The sequence below is a fragment of the Mirounga angustirostris genome, unplaced genomic scaffold (genome assembly GCF_029215605.1).
Source record: "Mirounga angustirostris isolate CCGP_5_RB_7025 unplaced genomic scaffold, mMirAng1.0.hap1 SCAF_1, whole genome shotgun sequence".
Classification (NCBI taxonomy): domain Eukaryota; kingdom Metazoa; phylum Chordata; class Mammalia; order Carnivora; family Phocidae; genus Mirounga; species Mirounga angustirostris.
In genome coordinates this window covers 27,014,617-27,034,382 of record NW_026991709.1, presented here as the reverse complement: position 1 = coordinate 27,034,382, position 19,766 = coordinate 27,014,617, and the positions used below count along the sequence as shown (strand labels likewise).

General features: G+C 35.7%; 1 protein-coding gene across 18 annotated transcripts in view; it reads left to right on the top strand.

Moving 5' to 3' along the window:
• Positions 1–19,766, top strand: part of LOC123863282 (uncharacterized) — a 691,187-nt gene that overhangs the window by 346,093 nt on the left and 325,328 nt on the right. For 6 of the 18 annotated variants that reach the window (XR_010407905.1, XR_010407903.1, XR_006795506.2 and 3 more), the window contains exon 1: positions 13,485–14,872. The exons of 6 other annotated variants lie outside the window; for them this stretch is intronic. The gene's annotated coding sequence lies outside the window, so the exon portion shown is untranslated. Of the gene's footprint in view, positions 1–13,484; positions 14,987–15,710; positions 15,819–19,766 lie in introns of those variants that run through there. 6 more of the 18 variants (XR_010407906.1, XR_010407904.1, XR_006795504.2 and 3 more) reach the window with 3 other exon arrangements.

Here is a 19,766-nt window from a genome sequence, read left to right as displayed (position 1 = left end):
ATAATATTGGGCTGAGGATATATTATTAGATTACATAAAGCTTTATTCTGATAAGAATCTATGTTGTATTTTTCGCTTCCAATTTCATAGCAATTGGGGTGACTCATTTTCTCTTTCACCAACTTGTTAGACTCTGGGAGACATTTCTCATGTGTCTTTATCTATTCTGTTTACCATTTCGCCACCACAGGTGTCATTTATAAACTTGCCAAAGCCTGGCTTGAATGGTCTTACCACTACTCTGGACTACCCCTTAGAGGAAGTGATCTGGAGGTTACAATACTTCTTACTGCTCTTCCTGGCTATAGGATCTCATTCACCAGCCTTCCTCCAGGTTAATATAAGATACCCTCAGAAATTGTTTTATTTTCCATGGAAGGCAATCTTTCAACACCAGTCCAACACCCCCTTACTGGGCCCTCACCTTCCACAGGGGACTGAGCTTGAAATAGTATCAATATTCATTCATATATAACTTATTTTTTTAAAAAAGGAACATGCAGGGGTGTCTGGGTGGCTCTGTTGTTAAGCATCTGCCTTCAGCTCGGGTCATGATCCCAGAGTCCTGGGATCAAGTCCTGCATCAGGATCCCTGCTTAGCGGGGAGCCTGCTTCTCCTTCTCCTACTTCCCCTGCTTGTGTTCCCTCTCTAGCTGTCTCTCTCTCTGTGTCAAATAAATAAATAAAATCTTTAAAAAAAAAAAAGGAACATGCATATGTATATATTTCTGGAGGAGTAGATGGTGCTTATTCTTTTATGTACTCATGCAGTGGTTTTTTTAAAGACTTATTTGTTTTAGAGTGAGAGAGAGAAAGTGCACATGCATGAGCGGGGGGAGAGGCAGATGGAGGGAGAGAATCTCAAGCAGACTCCCCACTGAGTGTGGAGCCCAACTTGGGGCTCAATCCCATAACCCTGAGATCATGACCTGAGCTAAAACCAAGAGTCCAACGCTCAACCAACTGAGCCACCCAGGGTCATGCAATGATTTTTAAATACAGTTTACCTACTGTGTGATCCTGGGAAAGTTCCTTAAATGCATCAAGGCTTAGTTTTCCATATCTGTTGAAAGCAAGTCTATAAAAATACCCAAGCCATAATATCATTTTGAAGATTAAATGAGTTGCTGTATGCAAAGTATTTAGAATAGTATCTGGAACAGAAAAGCATGAAATAAATATAAACTATTTGATTGTTTATAAAAAAATATAAACAATGGTATTCTTTATTCATGAATATTTTAAAGAAAATTTAATAATAATAAATATATGATATTTACATGCTTTGCATTGATGGCCTGATGTAACTATTAATAATTACTGATAAAAGATGCCTAATATTTCTGGGGAAGACATTCTGATCAATAGTAGCTGTGATCAGTTAAGTATTTTAATAGTAATAGTAATAATAATAATAATAGAAATGACTCATTGTGATGCTTTCAAATGCACTATTCACATTTTGAATAGGTGACAGGTTATTATAGTGGTGGAAAATATAATCCTGATTATTAGTTGAATAAATTCTTTTTCTTATTACAGATTTAAAAAGTTACTAGAAGAGGCAAATATTGAGTACAGGTACTGCCAACGTTGGTGAATGAGGAAGTTGCATTTTCCTTGGGAAAGACAGTAATTGCCTTGGTTTTATTCCTTTCTGAAAGCCAATTTATGGATAAGTTAACATGCCAAAGCAAGTGCCACATTACTGACCCAGTAATGAGAGAGGAAGTAGGGCGGGAGAAAGAAAAAGAGAGAGTCCAGAAAGAGAAAGAATAGAAGGAATGAAAGGTAGGAAAGGGAAAGGGCTGGATGGATAGGGAAGGAAGGAGGGAGGGAGGGAAGGAAGGAAGGAAGGAGGGAAGGAAGGAAGAAGGAAGGAAGGAGGGAAGGAAGGAGGGAGGGAAGGAGGGAAGGAAGGAAGGAGGGAAGGAAGGAAGGAAGGAGGGAAGGAAGGACGGACGAAAGGAGGGAGTGAAGGAGGGAAGGAAGGAAGGAGGGAAGGAAGGAGGGAGGGAAGGAAGAAGGAGGGAAGGAAGGAAGGAGGGAAGGAAGGAGGGAGCGAAGGAGGGAAGGAAGGAAGGAAGGATGGAAGGAAGGAAGGGGGAAGGAAGGGGGGGGAAGGAAGGGAGGGAAGGAAGGAGGGAGGGAAGGAAGGAAGGAAGGAAGGAAGGAAGGAAGGAAGGAAGGAAGGAAGGAAGGAGGGAAGGAAGGAAGGACGGAAGGAAGGCAAGAGAGGAAATCTGAATATAAACGAAAGACTCAGAAAGTTTCCAGTTTGGTACATCTCCTTTGTGTATTCCAGAAGTTAGACTGTCAAGAATTTGGCTTCTCAGAAATTTAGGCTATTAGCCATTCACAACTTACTTTGAATTAATTTAATCAGATTATTAGATTAGGATTTTGCTTAGAGCCTGCCAAAATCAGCCAGCCTGAGGAAACTGGAGTTTTGACTGAAAAGTGGAACTGACAGGCAGTTTGAATTCAAGCACAGGGCTGCCACTCCAGGAGGAGGGGATGTAGGCATTCAGTGGGGGAGGGGAGCCTGGGACAGCCAGAGGGCAGCATGAGGGCACTGGATGCCTGCAGGCTGATTAAGAGAGTTTACCAAGAGGTGAGAAGTTTCCCAAGACAAATAGCATACTTTGCACTTCGGCTAAGGTCCCCAGTGGCAGTGCACATTCTTGATATCTGCTCTTGTTACATTTAATTATGGTGATATTATTTGTGAGGTTAGAGGTACCACATTCTCTGCGAGGACGATTGAAGGTATGGGCTTGTACCTGCTCATCTGCTCAGTTTTTACATCCCACTCCTTTCACTTATAAAATAAGATGTATTATATTTTAGACCTTTGCTCCAAAAGGGCTCATAGGAATCATGTTTTGGGCTGACTTGAGATTTTAACCCTAAAACCTCATCAGCATTCCATACATTATGTTTCACATGGGCATTGTGGAGTATGGACTAGATACATCAGGACTATCACGTGCTTTTCGTGCCCACAATGGAGCATTTCAGACTTCTTCTGAAGACTCTAAATTTGAACTGTAATATGGTTCATGGTGGGGAGGGGGGGTGCTGTGGTGAAAGGGCGGGGGCTGGCCAGATGGAAGTGCGAGTCTGTTTGCCATCAATGCCCTTTTCCTGAGAGACCTGCATTCCATTTCAATAAATGTTATCTCTACCTTCGAGTTTTAACACAAGAAAACTTATTATTAGAATATATAGAATGTGTTAAGTTATCAAATCCAGTTTTTATTATTGTGATTACTTTGTTTTAGATTCTAAAAACAATTGTAATAACTGTACACATTGAAGAAGTTCAAGTTCCATGAGCCCAAAGCAGGCACCTTAGAAAGAAAGTGAAGAACCCATAATAAAAGCCATTGTGATTACACTTCAAGATAAACACACGTGTATGAATGTGCAAAGGCTGCCATAAGAAAGTACTGCAATCGGGGTGGCTTTAAACAACAGAAATTTATTCTCTTACAGTTCTGGAGGGTAGAAGTCCGGTGTCAGCAAGCCATGCTTCCACTGAATGCTTTCTTCCACACCTTTCAGCTAGCTTCTGGTATCAGAGGCACATTCATACATACTTGCCATTAAAGAGTATAAGTTGGGGGTTTCTCAGAAAATATCTGCATCTGCAAACTTTCCATTAGATCTCACTTATCATGCTAGTGCTTTACACATTTTTCCCTATGGAGAAGAAAAAATAAGTAGAAGAATTTTGTGTCTAGTAATTGTGGCACAGACTTGTAAATAATTGAGCCATTGTTACGGCTAGTACTGTTATGGCAAGTATTAGGGTAGAACATGTCATGACTGCTTTAGGTGGTCATCCAACATTGTGTTATCAAGAGTATAGCATAATAAATCTATTTCTAGGTATGGGAAAAAGAGAAAAAGAAGCATAATATCTTAGGGAAGATTTCCAAATCCAAATATAGGGTTTGGTGTTGAACTTGAGAAAGACCTCTATACTGAGTCCTTTCTTAAATTTATTTTTATTTTGGAGCTTCTGGGTGGCTCAGTCAGTTAAGCATCTTCCTTTGGCTCAGGTCATGATCCCAGGGTCCTGGGATCAAGTCTCATGTCAGGCTCCCTGCTCCACGGGGAGCCACATCTCCCTCTCCCTCTGCATACTGCTCCCCCTGCTTGTGCTCTCTCTCTCTCTCTCTCTCTCTGTCAAATAAATAAGTTAAAAATAAATAAATAAATTTATTTTTATTTTTGTCCAGCTTTATTGAGGTATGACAAACTTAAAATTGTATATATTTAAGGTGTACAATATGGTGTCTTGATAGGAGTATACCTTGCATAATGATTATAACACTCAACCAGGCTAATTAACATATCCATCACCTCATGTGGTTATCTTTCTGTGTGTATGTGTGGCAAGAACACTTAAGATCTACTCTCTTAGCAAATTTCAAGTATACAATGCATTAATATTTATTGCTACTGTGCTGTACGTTAGATCTCTAAAACTTATTCACATTATAACTGGAAGTTTTTACCCTTTGTGCAACATCTCCCCATCAGCTCCTGGCAACAATTATTCTTCCATCTGCTTTTCTAAGTTTGACATTTTTGTTTTTATTTTTATTTATTTTTATTTTTTTGTTTTATTTATTTTTAAAAAAAATTTTAAACATTTTTTCTTTAAATTCAATTAATTAACATATAGTGTATTATTAGTTTCAGAGGTAGAGGTCAGTGATTCATCGGTCTTATATGACACCCAGTGCTCATTACATCCCATGCCCTCCTTAAGGTCCATCCCCCAGTTACCCCATCCCTCCCCCCCCACAGCAACCCTCTTAGTCACAGGAAACAAACTGTTTGACATTTTTAGATTACACATATAAATGAGAGCACATAGTATTTTTCTTTCTGTGGCTGGTTTATTGCACTTAGCATAATGTCTTCCAAATTCATATACATTGTCACTCATGCCTCCTTTTTAAATGAGGGGCTAGATCGATTATGGTTAGGTGGTCCAGACACTGAAACAATATCTGTGTTTGAAAGAATGCAGTGCATTGATTAGCTTGTGCCTGGTTTTTACCTAATTCTGATGGCTTAAGGCAATCGTAGTTCACCTCTGATTTCTGTCATTGGAATCCTTTTATTAAAAAATGAATGTACCCTAATGTTATATAGATAGTGTTAATTTTTCATATTGTAGAGAAATAATGTGAACAGCCCATTTTTATCCCTATGTGAATAACCATACACACACACACATTCTTTTTCTATTTTGATAGTGGAAGATTTGTCCTTCAAAATTATAATTAAAACTTTTTTTTGCTAGAGTGATCTAGGTCTGGATCTTCCTCCAATTTTGCCAAGCAAACCAATTTATTTATTTATTTATTTATTTATTTATTTATTTATTTATTTATTTATTTATTTAAATGGGAGAGAGAACAAGTGGGAGTGAGGGAAGGGGCAGAGGAAGAGAATCCCAAGCAGACTCCCCTCCAAGCGGGGAGTCCGACACATTGCCAATCCCACTCTCCATGAGATCATGACCTGAGCCAAAATCATGAGTCTGTCGCTCAAGGGACTGAGCCACCCAGGTACCCCAAAAACAGTGATTTAATTTGGCATTAGGCTTGAGAACATTCTCTTCTATTCTATCTTTGCTATCTTTAACTTTTTTATTTGTTCTGCTACTTAAGGATCATTAATTATCCATGAATTATCTTTCCATTTTTAATTATTTCTGTTCATCAATTTGTCTTTCATGATTTATTCTTCTCCTTGTCCTCCCCCTCCCCTTCCTCCTCCTCCTCCTTTTCTTCTTTTCCTCCTCCTCCTCCTCCTTCCTCCTCCTCCTCCTCCTCCTCCTCCTCCTCCTCCTCCTCCTCCTCCTCCTCCTCCTCCTCCTCCTCCTCCTCCTCCTCCTCCTCCTCTTCTTCTTCTTCTTCTTCTTCTTCTCTTCTTCTTCTTTACTGGAACAAAATAAATCTTTTTGATCTCCCCACTAAAGTCTTTTATTTATTTATATTTTGTTGAGAACTTTTTCTTCAATTATATTTTTGTATTCCATGTTTTTCCACTTGTCCCAGTATTTTACTGGGGAAATCTTGAGATCTCATGAGATCTCTTCTGCCTCCAATTCTGCAAGAATGTTTGGCTCTTAGAGTAGAAGCAGGTTAGAAGCAAAAGAATAAATTGATTTTAGGAAGGGAGATGGAGTGCCTATGGGCATTTAGAAAATGGAATCTGGAGGAGTACTCCTGGGTGGCTAAGTTGGTTAAGCATCTGACTCTTGGTTTTGGCTCAGGTCAAGATCTCATGGATTGTGGGATCCAGCCACTCATGGGGCTCCATGCTCAGTGGGGAGTCTGCTTGAAGATTCTATCCTTTTGCCCTTCCTCCCATTCCCACTCATGCGTGTGCTCTCTCTAAAATAAATAAGTAAGTCTTTAAAAAAATGGAATCTGGAGCACTATAGAGGTGTCTGTACTGAAGATTTAGAGTTTATCAACCTATTTGTAGAAGTCAATTAGATTTCCTAGTAGAGTAAGAAAAGGAAAAAAAAAAGTAGGGAGGGAATCTTGAGTAACACCTTCATTTTCTTTCTTCTTCTTCTTCTTTTTTTTTTTTTTTTTTAGTGACACCTACATTTAAAGGATTGAAAACAAAATTAGATATATGAGAAGAAAAACTAGGGGAAACAGTGTCATGGAAATGAAAGGAGTAGTTTTATTCCTTTAATACATATTTTATAGGAATTGCTTTCTGGGCATTACTTCCACATTTAAGAAAATATTGAATAATGTATCCCTGAAATTTTTAATCATTGTTTTAACTTAAAATATTTTTCTAGTGCACATTTTATTTTTTTAAAAGGTTTTGTCAGAGAGAGAGAGTGCACAAGCAGAGGGAACAGGCAGAGGGAGAACCAGGCGCTTTGCTGAGCAAGGAGTTCAATGCAGGACTTGATCCTAGGGCTCTGGGATCATGACCTGAGCCGAAGGCAGCTGCTTAACCGACTGAGCCACCCAGGCATCCCTCTAGTGCACATTTTAATACACTTTTAATTTTAGAATAATTTTAAATCTATAGAATTACTGCAAAGTTGGTACAAAGATTTCCTGTGTACAACACACCCAGTTTCTCATGACATTAGTTTGATATATTTGTCATAATCAGTCAAACACAATTGGTACATTATTACAATCTAAAGTCCATGCTTTATTCAGGTTTCCTTCGGTTTTCCCTAATGCCTTCTTTTTTGGATATTGTTCCAGTATGCCATCCAGGATACCACATTACATTAATAGTCATTTCTTCTTGGGCTATTCTTGGTTGGGACAGTTTCATAGACCCCTTGTTTCTAGTGACCTTGACAATTTTGAGGCTTACTGACCAATTGTTCCATAGAATATCTTCTAAAAAATATCAGGTGATATTTTTCTTATGTTTATACTGGAGTAGGGCTTTTTTTGGCAGGAATACCACAAAGGTAAGTTGCTATGCCCATCACCTAATATCAAAGTTGAGCACTATCAAAATAACTTATCATTGCTGATGTTAACCTTGATCAGTGGGCTTGTAGAAGTGTTTGTCAGCTTTCTCCACTGTAAATTTCCCTTTCTCTCTCTCTCTCTTTCAATATCGTGCTCTGGAAGGAAGTTGCTAAGTTCAACTTACATTTAAAGAGTAGGCAGTTATGCTCTACTTTCTTAAGAATAATAGATAAGAGTGAGAAAGAGAGAGAGAGAGATTATTTGGAATTCTTCTGCATGAGATATTTGTCCACTCTTCCCAAGTTATTTATATATAAAATCATTAGTTTATATTAGTATCTACCTCATGGATATTCATTTTGTGCTTTGGGTTATGATCCAAATTGTTCTGATTATTCCATTTTTAACCATTGGGACCTCTTTCAGTTGCCCCCTGTATCCTTTTAATATGTCTTCATCACTGTTTATCCTTTATTTTTATTTTTTTGGCACTTACCTACTTTTGGGCACTATAAGATGTTCCCGGCCCATTTTGCCTATTTCCTGCCAAGTCCTGAAATTAGGTATTTCTCCATTGGAACCTTAGGTTTATTTGTTATTGCAGAAAGGTCTTAGAAACCAAGATCTGAGTGCTAGATATGTCCATTTATACTGGAACCCCTGCATCCTAGGCCCTCTTAGCTAACAGAGCAAAAACATACGTATAGTTATATCAACATCTATTTTTTTCCATCAACAGTTTGTAGTTTTCCATATATATGTATTGTACACATTTTGGTATATTTATACCAAAGAATTTAATTTTGGATACTATTATAAATGGTATTTTAAATTTTCAAATTTTAATTTTATGTTGCTGGTAAAGAAGAAAACAGTTGTTTTTTTTAAAAAAAATAATGTATTCTTAACCATCTTTATAGAGATATAATTGATACATAACACTGTAAATTTAAGGTGTACAACATGTTGATTTGATACACTTATGTATTGCAATATGATTATCACTGTAGTGTTAGCTAATACCTCCATCACATCACATACTACTTCTTTTTTGTGGTGAGAACATTTAAGATCTACTCTCTTAACAATTTTCACATGTATAATACGGTACTCTTTAACTATAAGCACAACGCTTTGCGTTAAAACCTCAGAACTTATTCATCTTCTAACTGGTAATTCACTTTTGTTTATTAACCTTGTATTCTGAAACTTTGCTATAGCTGCTTGAACTTTTTTTTTAATTCTTTGGGATGTTTCTATATAGACAATCCTACATCTATGAATAAAGACAATTTTATTTATTCTTTTCCAGTGTTCATACTTTTATTTCCATTTCTTGTCTTATGGCACCAGCTATGACTTCTTATATAATGTTGCAGAGGAGTGATGACAGGAAAGATCCTTGTCTTGTTCCTGATCTTAGGGAGAAAGCGTCTAGTATGTTCTCTGTAGGTTTTTGTAGATGTTCTTCAGCCCGGAGAAGTTCTCCTATATTCCTAGTTTGGTGAATTTTCACCAGTACTAAGTGTTGGATTTTGTCAAATGATGTGTCTTCTGTGTCAATATGGTCATATGATTTTCCTTACTTAGTCTGTTGATATGGTGAATTACACTGATTGATTCTACAAATGTTGAACCAGCCTTGCATTCATGGAATAAATAACCACTTGGTCAAAGTGTATAATTCTTTTCATACATTGCCAAATTTGACTTGTTTATATTTTATGGAGGTTTTTGGTGTCTATGTTCATGAGAGACACAGGTCTGTAATTTTTGTTTTTAATCTAGTTTTGGCATTAGATTAATGCTGGCCTTGCTGAATGAGCTGAGTAACATTCCTCTAATTTTGTCTTTTGAAAGAGATTGTGGAGAACTGGTATCATATCTTCCTTAAATGTTTGGTAGAAATCGCTTGTAAAATTATTTGGGTCTGGTGATTTCTTTGGGGAAAGATTATTGATTATTAATTCAATTTATTTCTAGATATAGGGCTATTCATGTTATCTATGTCTTCTTGTGTATATTTAGATTGTTCTTAATTCTCCTGGAACTATAAAATATACTTGATAAGGGGTGCCTGGGTGGCTCAGTCAGTTAAGCGTCTGCCTTCAGCTCAGGTCATGATCCCAGGGTCCTGGGATCAAGTCCCGTGTCAGGCTCCCAGCTCAGCGGGGAGTCTGCCTCTTCCCTTCCCTCTGCCTCTGTGCTCTCCCTCCCTCTCTCTCTCTCCAAATAAATAAATGAAATCTTTAAAAAAATAAAATATACTTGATAAAATATAGAAATACCTACAGAGATTCACTCAAAACCAGATTTATAGATCTAGAGAATGGAATGAAGCAGGAAATGTTTTTTAGAAAAGAAACTTACAGTGGAAATGTGAAGTCATTTTGAAATTTTAATCAGACTGGGCGCCTGGGTGGCTCAGTTGGTTAAGCCACTGCCTTCGGCTCAGGTCATGATCCTGGAGTCCCGGGATCAAGTCCCGCATCAGGCTCCCTGCTCTGCAGGGAGTCTGCTTCTCCCTCTGACCCTCCCCCCTCTCATGTGCTCTCTCTCTTATTCTCTCTGTCTCAAATAAATAAATAAAATCTTTAAAAAAAATTTTAATCAGACTAATAAGAATGGGTTATCAGCTTTCCACATTTGTTAACTGCACCACATTTGTCCGTATTTGTACTATGTGTCTGTGTGCACCTCCATTTGCTACCCCAGGTAAGAAGTTTAAAAAAAACAAAACAAACTTTCTATTTTAAGATTTGTATGTTGACAATATGTTTTATTTTAAATATTTGCTAATGATCTTCATGGAAACTATTTACATGGTCATTTAAGATCGTTTTCCTTATAATAATTTGAGTTTTCCATGATCACATTCAATTTACATTTAACATTTATTTGAAATTGTTTCTCAGTGTTTTATGGGTATTCTCATTAGGAAACAGGTGTTCAAAGTACTGTGTTATTAGTAGTAGTATATCTTGCTTAAAGAGACAGCCGTTATAGTATAGTTTGCAATTTACTTTGGAGTAATAATGGGCTTTTGTGGACAATGATTCTATCTTGGATTTTATTTTTAAATGTTAGCATTTAAAAGGGTACGCGGTCATTCTGGTCTCAATTAGCATGGGAAATAATAAGGAAAATGTTTACCAAAAAAAAATAAGAGAAACTAACAGTCATGATTTCACACAATGACATATATATATAGGCACTTTTAGGCAATAATATTGTGATGCTGTAGGGGGACAAAAAATATGTCCTTTTTCATGATAATGTCCTTCACAGTAGCTCCTTTATTTTACATACTCAAATAGGTGATAATTATCAATATTTTTGAAACATTCTATCACATTCACAACACCATTGGACATTACCACCCCAGCATTCCAAAATGCTCAACACAGTGGCATTCTCTTTAGAATTGGCTGTTTGCCTTTCGGTTTGCTTATTAGACCATCTAAAATATGACATCTGGGGCTGTGTTTTTTATCCTACACAACACTTAGCCCCAGTGCCCCACCAGAAGTAGGCATTAAATAGAATTTTTGAGAGGATGAGTGAATCAAAAGATGAATGAATGGTCGCATCCACATGTCAGCTGGCGGGAATTGTCATGAGGTAAAACGGTATCTCATCGCAGTGGTAATTCCTATCACCTTTACCTTACATTTTCTGGTCAAGTGTGTTAGTTTACTACTGGCTTCTTCTTTCTCCCTCTACTAACTTTACATGGAGATCTCTTTGACCCTTATTTGGAGATTGATAACCTAACCAAGAGCAACTATCTCATCATATTCACAACATAGTCACAGGCTCTGCCCAACCTCTGTGGAAGCATTATATAAGTGTATATTATGGAGTGGGAATCTTGGGGGCCATCTCAAAATTCTGCCTACCACAGTGGTAAAAGTATTCCTACACTGATCCATTTCTCATTGTTATCTTACTGCTTCCAACTTCATGTGAGTGGAGTGTCCATCCCTTAATTATCTGGGCAAATATGGTTTTCCTTGGGGATATTCTGATTAACCCTTGACTTGTTTTATCTCTGATTACCTTCAGTCTCACTTCATTTACCTTTTCCCAGACTTTCTTGCAAGTCATCCACATTTCTCTTTCTTCTTTTTTTAAGGTCTCTTCCCTTTATAAAAGTTATCTGAACTCTCCGCTTACAAAGACTAACATTTTGTGTTTCTAACTCTTGATATGAAATTTTTACCTACTATCAGTGCTTGATTATAATTGCTCCTGCATCAAAACTGTCTGCAAAACCAAAGGTTTACACACCATTTTTATTGTCCTAAAGGAATAACTAGGCACCTATTTATTCCATAATTCTTTGTAAAGTTTGTTCATATTAATCGTGCACCTACTGTTTTACTGTATACCAGACAATGACTTAAGCACAATATTCCTGTTCAAAATATGAAATGAGAAGCACCGCGGAGGGTGGCAATTGTGTTATATTGTCCTTCAGTCTCAACATCATGTATGGCTTTTAGCTAAAACTTCAGCATACATGTAATTTTTCCTCTTTTCTGGAAGATAGGAATAATGTACACTTCCTTCATGTCTTGGACAAAATCAAACACCTGAGTATAGATACAAATTGTATTCCAACAATAAGACAATTTTTCTCTCCTTTTTACTTAGACATTGTATTAGTTTCCTCAGGTTGCCATAACAAAACCACAAACTGGATGACTTTTTATTTTTTCACAATCCCGGCAGCTACAGGTCTAAGATCAAGGGCCTGCAGGTTTGGTTTCCTCTGAACCCCTCTCCTTGGCTGCAGATAAACTTCTTCCTGTGTCTTCACATGATCTTCCCTCTGTGTGTATCTGTGTCCTAATCTCTTCTTATAAGGACACTCACTAGTCCTATTGGATCAGGGCCTACCCTAATGACCTCATTTAACAAAATTATCTCTTTCAAGTTCCTATCTCCAAATACAGTCACATTCTGGGTCCTGGCAGTGAGGACTTCAACATATGAAATGCGGGAAGGAGAACACACAATTCAGCCCATAAAACTCATGATGTGAACTAACCGCTTTGGGCACAGGCATCTAAGGAGAAGACCGAAACTCAGAATGCAGTATAAGAGAAGTAATTACTGAGATGAACAAAAGCTACTACGGTATCTCCATTTAAAGCTGTGCTCAGTGTTATTTCTAGAGGAACTTTCCAGAGCAGGAAGCAGTCAGTACATACTTGGGTAGTTTGTAATAGACCATTCAGAGAAACGTGTTGAATATTTTCTTGAGTTGAATGAAAAGGACACAAAAGAAACCATTTCCCAGCATTTTATTTGATTCCATAAGAATTTTGAGCATCAAACTATACTCTGCTATGTAGAAAGCCAGATCCAGTGGGAATCTTTTGGGTTTATACACGTATTATTGTCAGAACAAGGACAGTAACCCACCTGTTATACAATATTATCTTGACAGGCATTTTTAATGAATTGGGTCTTTCAGTTTATGTGCACCCATAAAACCTAATAGTTCAACTTCTTTATAACCATATTCACCACTTCTCATCTGAGGAAATAACATTTTATTATAAAATTACAATTTTTGTAATTTTGATCTCTAGTTTCTAAGATAAGAAAACAGACATATCATTTGGGGGCAGGAAGAGAAACAAAGTAACCTCGGCTTAAAACAGAAGAAACAACTTTTTGAAAACGTTCCTGGACATACTTTCACAGTACTTGGAAAACGTTTCTTTTTTGCTCATCTTCCAACTACAGAGTGAACCAAATTATTTAAGTTAAAAATAAAACAAGTGTTACTGGCTATTTGCCCTAAATTAAGAGACATCTTTCTACCCCAATGCAACAGCAAAACCAAAATCCCTAAATGAAAAGATGCTGTCTTCTCTCACCACCATGGTCCCTAATTAGGAATTTTATATATATATATATATTATATATATAATATATAATATATATATTTAGTAAGTAATATATATTATATATATATATATATATATATATTTAGTAAGTATACCTTGGTGACAGCCATGTTATCATACTCCTCTTAACTTCTCTCTCTTCCACACGTTGAATGACTTACTGATTTATTTCTCCACATATACAATACTTGGCTCCTATTTAGTGTGCAATAGATCTTTGTTATCAAATCTGCTCCCTCCTACTTCAGGTAACTTTGATGATTACTTAAACTGTACTTCCCTGACTAACTTCTCTTTCCTTTCCACTTTAGACTACCAGTGGGCAAATTTTAATGTTTTACAATTCAGGTTATAATTTTTACACTCAGCCTAATAGTTAAGAAATTTAAGAAAGGTAAATTGGGTCACTTGGTACTTTCTCATATAAGGAAAACAAACTGCTGGGGTGCCTCAGTGTTGCTTCTGGAGGAACTTTCCAGAGCATGAAGCAAGTCAGTACTAACTCTTAGAATGAATGATGTGAGTCTCTCCAGTCCTGTGATGTCAACCTGCTATCTTGCCAGGCTTGAAGAAGTTTGCATTAGGGTGAATAGGTACCATCTTTGTGGAGATGCCTGGTCAGGGCCTTGTTATGTCACACGTAAGGGCGATTTTAGTGTTAATTTGCACATCTCAAAAGAGTTTAGGCTTAGAGTTTCAAAGAAATGCACGAATCCTTCAAATCTCAGTTCTCATCTATGTTATGAAAGAAATATCACTCTTCTTTTAAAAGATCATAAAATTATCCCAAATCACCAGATCCAAATGCAGAACAACACAGTCCGTAGTTACCACGAGGAATAGGGTTAAAATTCGCTCTCCAGTGACAAATCCCAACCCGGAACAGATTTCAGCCAGGCAGTGAGCAGAGCGCGCCGGGTGAACTGCACAGGCCATGGTGGGTGCAGAGCTCAGAGCCGGAAAGCAAACAGCTGCTGTAGCCTGATTTGAGTTAAAATAGTGTGAGTGTTTAGTCTGGCGCACGGCTTCAGGGGAGATTGGCAGCTGGGTCAAACAAAGTCCTTCCATTGGCTCTCTTCCCAGGCAGCTTCTGCTAGTATTTAGGTACTAGTGCAGTGTAGGGCCCTTTTCTCAGGCAAAAGCTAACATCTGACCGCACCCTCTTTGCTTTTTCCAAAAAAAAAAAAAAAAAGAAGAAAAAGAAAAAGAAAAAAAAAAAAAACCTTCTTTCTTTCTCCTTCTTTCGTTAAGATAAATTCTCCAATAGACAACCTCTCCCACTAATTGTGTATTAGCAATGTATTTTATCTTGAGAGCTGACGCACTGGGCTCTCAACGTGGTGTGGAAAGCAGCCTGTTACAGTGCTGGATTCATAAAAGGGCCTTTATGGCTTGTGAAAGAATATCTGTGTGCTTAGGCAGGAAACTTTTTGATCTGCAGAAAAGCCAGAAGACATCTAGGTAAGGCTACATATCAAATCTACTTTTGGGGGGAAAAGTTGGGCGGTGAGAATGATTCCTCACCATCGACGTGACTTTGGAGTGTGCATGTTCACTTTTGTAGAAGTTTAAAAGGTACTGACTATTGTTTGCTTATTTTTTGTTTGTTTGTTTAAATCTTAAGGGAATACTGTGGTCTGCATTTTTACGATTTTGTTTTCTGCTATTGAACTGATTATAGTGGATATAGAGTTTTACTTTATAGCAAAATCTTTGTAAACTGCCACAGAAAGAAAGTGTATTTAGAAGGGAAATTGACAAGTTTTAAAGAGTAATTGTACAATCATTTGAGGACAGAGGAACGCTGCATTAGACTAACAAGGGTTTAATTACCAAAAAAAGTTTAATGTTGCTTTGGAAGGAATATTAAGTAAGTTGTCTTTGTCTCTTACTTTTTAATTTTAGTCGCTGATTTAGCCTGTTGGGTCACATTTTTTGTTAGCGCTGAAGGCTGCCATGAATCCCTAATGAGGCCCCTTTGCACATGATTTTGGCACTTGGCCAAAATCAACTTCCCAGCGGCAAGCTTTCTGTAAAGAACCTGGAGCAATTTTTTTTTTCTTTCTTTCTTTTTTTTTTTTTTTTTTTGATTAGAAATCATGTCTGAAACCTGCCACAACCAGTTGTGTAGACATGTCAAAATGACTTTATACAGTAAATATGAAACAAGCATATAAAAAATTTTCCCGATATTGTTGCTTTTTATCATTATGAATTCCTGCTGTGGCCACCTAAAATAGGTTAGAACAAGAACAACCTGAAAGAAAATTTACCGATTTTTTTTTTCTGTTTTTCTCAGCAGACCAGAGTAGGGGTGGTCATCTCATTGAGATGTATACAGTACGAAAGGGTTATTCAAAACACTTCAGGATAAATAACAGATGAATTCTTAAAACTGTTAATCTCTGTAAGTAATACTCAGTGAACAGTAAGTAATGAAGTTTTCTAGAAGTTTCGTTGTATGCACAATTAAGTTTCACATTTTTTAACTAGGAACACAATTTTTAACTATGGTGTTTGGGATTCTAAAAAATATTAACATTTATTATAATTTTAAAAATTTATTAACACCTTGATAGTATTTCTAACAAATGTTTTAAAGAAATGTTTGGTATATATACATGACTGGATAACTTTAGATAATTGTATTCAATTGCTTTTTGCAACTAAAAATGATTTTTCATGAAAGAACTTTTGAAGCTGAAAGGCACCTTACACTCAATATTTGGAACTGTTGATTTTGATTTTACTATAACTGAATTTGGTGATGTAAGCCGATACGTTATTTTTTGCTCCAGTATTTTAAGAGTTAAATTCTTAAGTTGCGATGAAATACTACAGTAATCAGATATTAACAACCTCAGATTTTATATAGCCATTTTCAGCAATACCTTTAGACATTAAAAATAGACACATTGCAGAGTATTTAAAAGCAGAAAAGTAGGAAGGATTTCGGTTGCTTTGTTTCATTTTAAGAAATCCTATTATCACTGTCCTAAATATTATTTTGCTTCATATGTTAGTCTAAAGTAATCTAGAGTGAAACTTTATTTTTTACTTTAAAATAATCATATTTCTCTTTAAAATATTAATGAGAAGATTTAGTCACCCTTTAAAGAAATATGATTTAGAGCTGTCTTATTAGGTATGTTTTTCATATATTTATCACTATGTTTATCTTTCCCTTATTATTACATGGTGTAAAATGTTGCTAATATGGGTCATAGAAAAAAAGTGAAAATTATCTTTAAGTAAATTTTAGTATTAGGAAATGTATCTTGATTTCCTTCAGATCAATTTATGTTTATAGATAATTTGTGTTTATATAAAAAATGTCTTGTATTGTTGTGGGCTGAATTATGATCCTGTATATACCTTACTACTAGTTGCTTTGAGGCAAAGAGTGTTTGAAATTATATCAGTCAACATTAAAATATAGAGATTATATGAATTGGGAAAAGGTAATACATATCTGCTATTTATAGAAATTTACCTGGATAAGTTCTATACTTCTATATGAGTTCACAGTGGAATTCTCATTTAATGCAAACTTTGATATTTTTTAAAAAGGAATTAATACATAACATTTCAAAATTTAGGTAAAAACAGAAACATGTTATCATTAACTATCATCAAACAGGTGCAAGAACAATAAGATCGCTTGTCTTATTCAGCATAATTCTGGCTTAAAAATTATTTTTGAATTCTATTTTTATTGTAATCTTAGCTCTCATACACATAACATTATTTTCTGTTTTCATTTTCTATTATTTGAAATTGGCAGAATATTTTACTTATTTGAAATTGGCAGAATATTTCTCTAAAATATACTAAAAATTTATCTACTGAAAACTTTAGGTTCTTTTGGGGGGGTTAATTAGAGGTGATAGCAAAGTAAATGCCGTAAAAAACAGAACTTTTAAAGTACACATATATGTTAGTGAGTTCAGAAAAAAACTTAATTGTACATGATTAACTGAAAAATATTTTTGAGTTGAGGTATAAAAAGTAAGTATAGAGAAGAATTTGTCATACTCTTTACGATAAATCCTAAGGTATTTACTTTCTTTTGCTATAGCTATGAATTGTAATTGAGCATTTCAGTGGTGTAGGCTTTTTGGCAGAATTATTAGCTAATTTTACTTGGGACCATAAATGCAAAATACTGATTACATTTCTTTTGGTGAGTTAACATTTTAAAAACAATATTCAGAATCCAAATTACTTTTAAAAATAAAAAATAGTTAAAACTTTTTGTTAAATCTATTCTATTTTAACAGCTTGAATTTGTTTCATTTGTCATTTTTTCCATCCCCTTGGGAATATTAAAATCTATTCCACGTTATAAGTAGAAACTTCTTCACTCTTCAGAAAAAGTGAAATTCGTTTGTATTTGTCAATTTAGATCATGCACCTCTACCATTTTAAATGTGACAGAGCTTTTGTTTGTTTCAACTATGCAACAGGCACATAAAATGCTTTCTGTCCCCTAATTAAAAGAGATATTACATAATTAAGTGTTAACTTTAATTTTGTATTGAAAAGAAGGCTTTACAACTGCAGTATTTTATCCACAGTTTTTAAAATGTGAAAAGTGTTTGCAAGAGGGCATTCTTGATGAGTGTTTCATCATTTAAATGAAATGCTTTGTTCTACATGATCTAAATTCCAGCGCTGAGATAAATGTATTGCTATACTAGATAGAGCAGCATTATTGAATTTTGACACAACGTCACTGACCTCTGCCATAAAAGATTAGTATACGTGAGGTGATCTTGGATTCGCAATAACAAAAGTAAATAAGTGAAGCATGTGAGACACCAACCTTTGTTGTTTTGGAGAAAGTATGTGCAAAGTAAAAGGAGATACTTTTCATGTAAACGGCCGAGGGGAATATTTTGTCATTTCGTTAATGCAATACATTTTGAACATCAAAAAATTAATTGCAATTTGTAATGCATTTGTAAGACTTTCTCCATAGAATTAAGTGCAGTGTTTTAACTATCATATTTCCAAATGCCCAACATGTAACTATAAATTAGGTAACCAAGTAATTTTTAAATGTTGTGCTTTGATTTAAATTTTAGTTAATAGTGAATAAGAGAATAATGTTCTCCAAGTTGAAGTCCTTTTCATATAAAAGAATGGTTGATTTACACTTGTTGCATTTTTCATTTAATACCGGTTTAATTTTTAAATTATCATAAAGTAAATATTGCTATGTGATATAGTTTTTAAACAGGGTAGGGCTTATTTTACCAGCAACCTGACCTATTATATATTTGAACAATGATGATTTATGCCTATCTGTCTATTCTTCTCTCAAAGTCAAGATCAGCAAAGGGATCTCTTCTTTGGTGCTCAAATTTTTTTCTAAAAAACCTGAATTTTCTCTTGTTTATGTGTTCAGGTATGTTTGTCGACCTGACTATCTTCCCATCTCCTAAGATATCTGTCTTGTGAGTATTAGGCTAGAAAGTTTAGTAGGAAGCTCTAAGTTTATTCTTATTCCACATTGCTCTAAATAAGCAAAAAGTTTGAGTTTCTTATGAAATCTAGTCTGTGTTTGACTTCAGTATAGACAATCACATCAAATCTGATGATTGGGATCATTTAAAGCACTGAATATCCGGCTTAAGTTAGTGGTCATTTACATGTTTGGGTGATGATTCTAAATACTTGATTATTACTGGCCTTACATAATTACTAATTTATAGAGAGTCTGGAATTCCATCATTTGCTTCAAAAACTAGTAATATTTCCTAATTTTATAATTGCCTACTCTTTGCTATTATTGAAATGTTGCATAATGTTTTTCTTTAAAAATACCATGAGGCTAAGTGGTGCCTTAACTTCTATTTCTCCCATTAACAGAAGAGGTCAACATGTGTTGGGGGGGAATGCTTAAAATATTTCAAAAAAATTTTTCCTCCTGTGTTTAGCAACTACTTCACTATTTGTGGAGATTTTGAAAGGAGTGATTGTATTTTTGAATGTTGATCGAAATGTGAGTGATGCACGGGCTTTCTGTGGACTTCAGTTAAAAAACTAAAAGAGAAAATGAGATTGAGATTAATGACATGGTGTATTTTTATAACAACTAATCACAACTTTCTATTCACACATAAACAACACGCTGGAAAGATAGACAGTGGGCTCTAAGAACAACCTTCATTGACTCTTCTTCACTTAGAAACAGCTGAGAAAGGGGCAGCAGAGGGATGGTTGTGGCCCCGTCTATATGATCTATGGCCCATGCGGTCATGTCCCAATTTAAATCCCCTAGTCTTCCTTCAGAGCTACACATCACTATTCTCAGACATTTTTTAGAGACAGGGGTTGCAGCCGAACACAT